Below are 7,908 nucleotides of genomic sequence, written 5' to 3'. Positions count from 1 at the left end.
TAGACCCCTTAGACTTTTGACTTCTGTTTATCCAGCACCAGATAACAGCTTTAAAATCCATATTTTAGTAACAATCAATACTGTTGTGAAGCCTGCAGCAAGGAGACATGTCAATAAATGTCAATTATTATAGTGACCAGCAATACTGGTGCTTCCATTACACTCACAGAGTGTCTACAGTATAATACATTTATTTTTCCATAAATTAATAGTACTGGTGAAGATAAGAACCTTTGTGATACATCTTAAAGAAAAATGCTTCTTTTTTTATATCACACTTTTCTCCCATCTCATGCTTTAAATTCGCAGAAAAAAATCTGTAAATCTGAGGTAGAGAGAGGGAAGATTTTTAGCTTTATTGAGAAATCAAGTTATGGTGCCCTTATATCTTTGAATATTTATTGTGGCCGCAAAACATAAGGGTAGGGCAGTTGAAATCCAACATGCCAGATTCTTCTCTATACAACATCTGTTGGGGAAGACTCAGGAGGCCTCCATACACATTATGACATGCCATCCAAGTGTCCCTTTGTCTTGTTCTTTGTCTTGTTCTTTAAATGTCCCTTTTTTTAAACCTTTGTCTTGTTCTTTAAAGCATACCTGTCAGATCTCCAAAAAAAAAAAAAAAAAAAGTTACTCAGTATCTCATCCTGACCATGTACATAAAATTTTTATGCCTCTATCATCTATATTTATCATAAAAATCCCTCTTTTCATTAGCTCACAGTGTTAGAAATCCTGTCAGGGGAAGGGGGCGTGTCCCCTCCTTGTGGTGGTGGGAGGTCATAACACCACCACATAGACAAGCCTGATGCTGCTGCAGGACTATTTAGTTTCCCAGTAGGTATAGGGACCCCTAGTGGTGGGATTTTCAGGAGCCATTTTCTTAATTAAATATTCCAAATATTTTAAAGAACCATATTACAAAAGGTCTTTTATTTTCATCAGTAACAACATATAAAACATTTTGGATCTGACAGTGTCCATTTACATGTCTCTTTTGTACACTTGAGAAATACATATACATTAACCCCTTGACGACAAGCGACGTACATGTGTGTCGCCGAGAAGTGTCACTTGGTTACATGTACGTCGCGGGGTTCCGGGAGCGCCGCGTCACGGGTAGCGGTGATCGGGCCGGAATGACTGCTGTTATCTAACAGCAGGCATCCCGGCACATCACCGAGGGGGGTCCTGAGACCCCCCCATGACCGCGATGGGTGCAAATCGCAGGTCAGTTCAGACCTGCGATCTGCGCGATTCCGGGTCATACGGGTCAAAGGTCCCTTAGCTGGATCCCGGAGCGCGATTCTTCATGAGGGGATCCCCCACATGCGGCGGCAGCAATTCATCCGGGTCCTGCCAGGTGAGTTGTTGCCTAGCAACATCCGGAGGGCCACAGTTTACACTGGTCTCTAAACCAGTGTTTCCCAACCAGGGTGCCTCCAGCTGTTGCAAAACTACAACTCCCAGCATGCCCAGACAGCTGTTTGCTGTGTGGGCATGCTTGGACTTTTAGTTTTGCAATATTTAGAGGGGTTCAGGTGGTAGATCACTATGCAGTGGTCTCAAACTGTAGCCCTCCAGATGTTGCAAAACTACAACTCTCAGCATGCCCAGACAGCAGTTTGCTGTCTCGGCATGCTGCGAGTTGTAGTTTTGCAACATCTGGAGGGCCACAGTTTAGAGACCACTGGACAGTGATTTACAACCTGAACCCCTCTAAATCTTGCAAAACTACAACTCCCAGCATTCAGGAACAGCATAAGGCTGTCTTGGCATGCTGGGAGTTGTACTTGCGTGCCTCCAGCCGTTGCATAACTACATCTCCCAGCATGCCCTTCCGCAATCAGTACATGCTGGGAGTTGTAGTTTTGCAACAGCTGGAGGCACACTGATTGGAAAATACTGAGTTAGGTCATAGAACCTAACTCAAGGTTTTCCAACCAGTGTGCCTCCAGCTGTTGCAAAACTACAACTCCCAGCATGCATGGTCTGTCAGTGCATGCTGGGAGTTGTAGTTTTGACCCCCCCTCCCATGTGAATGTACAGGCTACATTCACACTGGCGGCAGATTACAGTGAGTTCCCCGCTTCAAGTTTGAGCTGCAGCAAATTTTCCGCCGCAGCTCAAACTCCTAGCGGGAGACTCAGTGTAATCTGCCACCAGTGTGAATGTAACCTAAAAACACTACACTACACTAACATAAAATAAAGAGTAAAACACTAAATATGCCCCCCCTACCACCCCCCTTCCCCAATAAAAATGAAAAGCGTATTGTATGGCAGTGTTTCTAAGATGGAGCCTCCAGCTGTTGCAAAACAAAAACTCCCAGCATTTTTGGACAGCAATTGACTGTCCAAGCATGCTGGGAGTTTTACAACAGCTGGAGGCACCCTGTTTGGGAATCACTGCCATAAAATACCCCTATGTCCACCCCTATGCAAGTCCCTAATTCAGGCCTCAAATGCGCATGGCGCTCTCACTTTGGAGCCCTGTTGTATTTCAAGGCAACAGTATAGGGTCACATATGGGGTATCGCCGTACTCGGGAGAAATTGCCTAACAAATTTTTTTTTCTCCTTTTACCCCTTATGAAAAGGAACAGTTGGGGTCTACACCAGCATGTTAGTGTAAAAAAATAAACATTTTTACACTAACATGCTGGTGTTGCCCTATACTTTTCATTTTCACAAGAGGTAAAAGGGAAAAACGCCCCCCAAAATTTGTAACGCAATTTCTCCCGAGTACGGAGATACCCCAGAGCAAAGTGCTCTGGGGGCGCACAACAAGGCTCAGAAGGGAGAGTGCACCATGTACATTTGAGGTGATTTGCACAGGGGTGGCTGATTGTTACAGCGGTTCTGACAAACGCAAAAAAAAAACACACCCACATGTGACCCCATTTTGAAAACTACACTACCCTCACAGAATGTAATAAGGGGTGCAGTGAGAATTTACACCCCACAGGTGTCTGACGGATCTTTGGAACAGTGGTCCGTGAAAATGAAAAATGTTGCACAGCCCACTTTTCCAAAGATCTATCAGACACCAGTGGGGGGTAAATGCTCACTGTACCCCTCATTACATTCTGTGAGGGGTCTAGTTTCCAAAATGGTATGCCATGTGTTTTTTTCTGTTCTGGCACAATAGGGGCTTCCTAAATGCGACATGCCCCCCGAGCAAAATTTGCTCTCAAAAAGCCAAATATGTCACCTTCTCTTATGAGCATTGTAGTTCGCCCGCAGTGCACTTCAGGTCCACTTATGGGGTACCTTTATACTCAGAAGAGATGGGGTTACAAATTTTGGGGGGTCTTTTCTGCTATTAACCCTTGCAAAAATGTTAAATTTGTGGGGGAAACCCACATTTTAGTGAAAAAAATTTTTTTTTACATATGCAAAAGTCGTGAAACACCTGTGGGGTATTAAGGCTCATTTTATCCCTTGTTACCTTCCTCAAGGGGTCTACTTTCCAAAATGGTATGCCATGTGGGTTTTTTTTTGCTGTTCTGGCACCATAGGGGCTTCCTAAATGCAACATGCCCCCCAAAAACCATTTCAGAAAAACGTACTCTCCAAAATCCCCTTGTTGTTCCTTTGTTTCTGAGCCCTCTACTGCACCCGCCGAACACTTTACATAGACATATGAGGTATGTGCTTACTCAAGAGAAATTGGGTTGCACATACAAGTATACATTTTCTCCTTTTACCCCTTGTAAAAATTCAAAAATTGGGTCTACAAGAACATGTGAGTGTAAAAAATGAAGATTTTGAATTTTCTCCTTCACTTTGCTGCTTTTCCTGTGAAACACCTAAAGGGTTAAAACACTTACTGAATGTAATTTTGAATACTTTGGGGGTGCAGTTTTTATAATGGGGTCATTTATGGGGTATTTCTAATATGAAGACCCTTCAAATCCACTTCAAACCTGAACTGGTCCCTGAAAAATAGTGAGTTTGAAAATTTTGTGAAAAATTGGAAAATTGCTGCTGAACTTTGAAGCCCTCTGGTGTCTTCCAAAAGTAAAAACTCGTCAATTTTATGATGCAAACATAAAGTAGACATATTGTATATGTGCATCCAAAAAAAACGAATTATTTGGAATATCCATTTTCCTTACAAGCAGAGAGCTTCAAAGTTAGAAAAATGCAACATTTTAAATTTTTTTCATCAAATTTGGGGATTTTTCACCAAGAAAGGATGCAAGTTACCACAAAAATTTACCACTGTGTTAAAGTGAAATATGTCACGAAAAAACATTCTCAGAATCAGAATGATAAGTAAAAGCATTCCTGAGTTATTAATGTTTAAAGTGACAGTGGTCAGATTTGCAAAAAAAGGGCTTCGTCCGAGAGGTGAAAATGGGCTGCATCCTTAAGGGGTTAATATACTCACTATATAGTCCCAGAAGCTATCTATATGGTCCCTGTTTATATGGTCTTGTATACTATTCCATCCTTTGGTGCAATTTGAGTTATATAATATTTCCTGGACACTGCTGCTCCTAGTAAGTGTGCTATCTCACCCAGTGCTAGGGTCCTTCTTCTGTGTGTGTGTGTGTGAGAGACATCATAGGAGCTACTATCCACCCACTATGAAGCTCATATAAAATTGCCAATGAGAAAAAAGAGTTTGTAGAAGTGGAAAACTGCAGAAAGTGCAAAGTTACAAGCCATGCAAAAGAATGTGATAAATACTGCTATTTACTTGCTATTTATTTATGTAGACACAGCTTTTCTGAAAAATCAACAAGATTAAAAAATTCATTTTGAGTATAAGAATTTCTTTTTTTTAATACATCTATATTAAGCTAGATTTACATAGGTAATTGTTTTGATGCATAGTTGTGCAAGTTCTCCCACTTTAAAAGATAAGAGAGGCCTGTAATTTTCATCATAGGTATACCTCAACTATGAGAAAAAAAAATCCATAAAATCACATTGTTAATTTGCAAATTATGGTGGAAAATAAGTATTTGGTCAATAACAAAAGTTCATCTCAGTACTTTGTTATATACCCTTTGTTGGCAATGACAGAGGCCAAACGTTTTCTGTAAGTCTTCACAAGGTTTTCACACACTGTTGTTGGTATTTTGACCCATTCCTCCATGCAGATCTCCTCTAGAGCAGTGATGTTTGGGCAACATGGACTTTCAACTCCTTCCAAAGGTTTTCTATGGGGTTGTGATCTGGAGACTGGCTAGGCCACTCCAGGACCTTGAAATGCTTCTTACCAAGCCACTCCTTCATTGCCAGCGCGGTGTGTTGTTGTGTTTGGGATCATTATCATGCTGAAAACTCAGCCACATTTCATCTTCAATGCCCTTGCTTCTGGAAGGAGGTTTTCACTCAAAATCTTATGATACATGGCTCCATTCATTCTTTCCTTTACACGGATCAGTCGTCCTGATCCCTTTGCAGAAAAACAGCCCCAAATCATGATGTTTCCACCCCCATGCTTCACAGTAGGTATGGTGTTCTTTGGATGCAACTCAGCATTCTTTCTCCTCGAAAGACGACGAGTTGAGTTTGTACCAAAAAGTTCTACTCTGGTTTTATCCGACCATATGACATTCTCCCAATCCTCATCTGGATCATCCAAATGCTCTCTAGCAAACTTCAGATGGGCCTGGACATGTACTGGCTAAAGCAGGGGAACACATCTGGCACTGCATGATTTGATTCCCTGGCGGTGTAGTGTGTTACTGATGGTAGCCTTTGTTACTTTGGTCCCAGTTCTCTGCAGGTCATTCACTAGGTGGGCCTTGGTTTTTTCTCACTGTTCCTGTGATCATTTTGGGAGTTTATCAGTGGTCTTGTATGTCTTCCATTTTCTAATAATTGCTCCCACAGTTGATTTCTTCACACCAAGCTGCTTGCCTATTGCAGATTCAGTCTTCCCAGCCTGGTGCTGGTCTACAATATTGTTTCTGGTGTCTTTCGACACCTCTTTGGTCTTGGCCATAGTGAAGTTTGAAGTGTGACTGTTTGAGGTTGTGGAAAGGTGTCTTTTATACTGATAACTTGTTTGGTGTCATTAATGCAGGTAACAAGTGGAGGACAGAGGACACTCTTAAAGAAGGTCTGTGAGAGCCAGAAATCTTGCTTGTTTGTAGTTGACCAAATAATTATTTTCCGCCATAATTTGCAAAGAAATTCTTTAAAAATCAGTGATTTTATGGATTTTTTTCCTCATTATGTCTCTCATAGTTGAGGTATACCTATGATGAAAATTACAGGCCTCTCTCATCTTTTTAAGTGGGAGAACTTGCACAACTGGTGGCTGACTAAATACTTTTTCCCCCCACTGTTCTGTGTGTATAACACACACACACACACCTAATAAAACAAATGGCACACAGCCATGAGACATGAGGACAACCACTAATGCTTCTTGTCACATACCACAGTGTCACAAACCTGTGACCCTCCTTCTGACTGGATACTATATGCGGTGTCGGCAATTAAATGAAGAAAAACAAAGGTGTCTCTTAAATTTCTGTAGATAAGCCCTTTGAAGACAGCAATGAGTATTTCCATTGGTGGAGGTAAATCTGTATGGAAAGACAAAGGAAGGCAATTCACTGTGCAGTTAATAATTGTCCATTAAGATACGAGTAATATGTGTCAAGAGTAGAGTCTACACTCCGTGTGGGAATGCACACCTGTTCTGTGAGTTTGGCTGGCAGCAATGCTGACTTGTACAAAATATGCAGTACAGGGTCAAAAGGGACCCATGTTCATAGAGAGCATAAAAGAATGCAATCCTACCTCCCATAGACACTGATTTTTACTCCCTATCTAAACATCCCGTCTATTAATCTTGCTGCTTCCTATATGTATTTTGGGCAGTGTTGTGTGTTGCACCAAATAACAACTGCAGCTGTAGTTGTAACATATGAACGAGCATAGAATAGTCACTGGTAGAAAAAGACAACTTGAATATAATTATTCAATCTTTTTTTAAAGATTAGCTGCTGAATACTACAGCAGAAATTATTTTCTTTTTGAAACACAGAGCTGTCTGCTGACATCATGAGCACAGTGCTCTCTACTGACATCTCTGTCCATTTTAGGAACTGTCCAGAGTAAAAGGAAATCCCCATAGCAAACATATGCTGTTATGGACAGAGATGTCAGCAGAGAGCACTGTGCTCATGATGTCAGCAGACAGCTCTGTGTTTCAAACGGAAAAGAATTTCCGCTGTAGTATTCAGCAGCTAATAAGTACAGGAAGGAGTAAGATTTTTTAATAGAAGTAATTCACAAATCTGTTTAACTTTCTGGCACCAGTTGATTTAAAAAAAAAAAAGTTTTTCACCGGAGTACCCCTTTAAGTAATAAAAAAAATCACTCTGGTTACCACTGACCTAAAAAAAGTCTCTGACCCTAATGCATACCAAAAAACACAAACATTTCTCAAAGAATAATACAACGTTTGTAGTGCATTTAAAGTGTCACTTTAGACTTTTATGTAAAATCTGTCATTTATTGGACAAAAAACTGTGGCCCAGATTTATCGATCTGCCGGAAACCAAAACGGTTACCACTTTTATCTATTACTTAACGAGTGCTGCTAAAATAAAAGCTTAGCTATAATTGGTTGCAACACCAGACAGTTTTGGTTTCAAGCAGGTTGATACATCTAGGCCAGTGTGAATATGTAGGTTTATCACAATGGTTGGGTTAAACATTGCTTTCTTTTTATATCTAATAAAATGGACATTAAGGCTTTCTTATTGCTAAAACTAAGATTTTTGCTCTGGATATTCCAGTATGTCTACTGGATGTTTTTTGCCCATTGTAATCTAGTGGGAAGAATCATTGGCTTTCTGGCTTATTATTTTACACTGATTCTTTTGCTACAATCTATGTGATCGTGCTGCATTGGGCATGGGTCTTCCCGT

At 40.8% G+C, this 7,908-nt stretch overlaps 1 long non-coding RNA gene across 1 annotated transcript in view; it reads right to left on the bottom strand.

Moving 5' to 3' along the window:
• Nucleotides 1-277: 277 nt before the first annotated feature.
• The window catches only part of LOC130366909 (uncharacterized), a 104,056-nt gene continuing 96,425 nt past the window's right edge, over nt 278-7,908 (bottom strand). The window contains exons 4-5 of the long non-coding RNA XR_008891993.1: nt 6,407-6,555; nt 278-609 (exon numbers count right to left, since the gene is read on the bottom strand). This is a non-coding gene — a long non-coding RNA (uncharacterized LOC130366909). The remainder of the gene's footprint in view (nt 610-6,406; nt 6,556-7,908) is intronic.

This window comes from Hyla sarda, chromosome 4, assembly GCF_029499605.1.
Source record: "Hyla sarda isolate aHylSar1 chromosome 4, aHylSar1.hap1, whole genome shotgun sequence".
Classification (NCBI taxonomy): Eukaryota; Metazoa; Chordata; class Amphibia; order Anura; family Hylidae; genus Hyla; species Hyla sarda.
The sequence above is the reverse complement of the archived record's forward strand: the minus strand, read 5'-3'. Positions and strand labels throughout refer to the sequence as shown.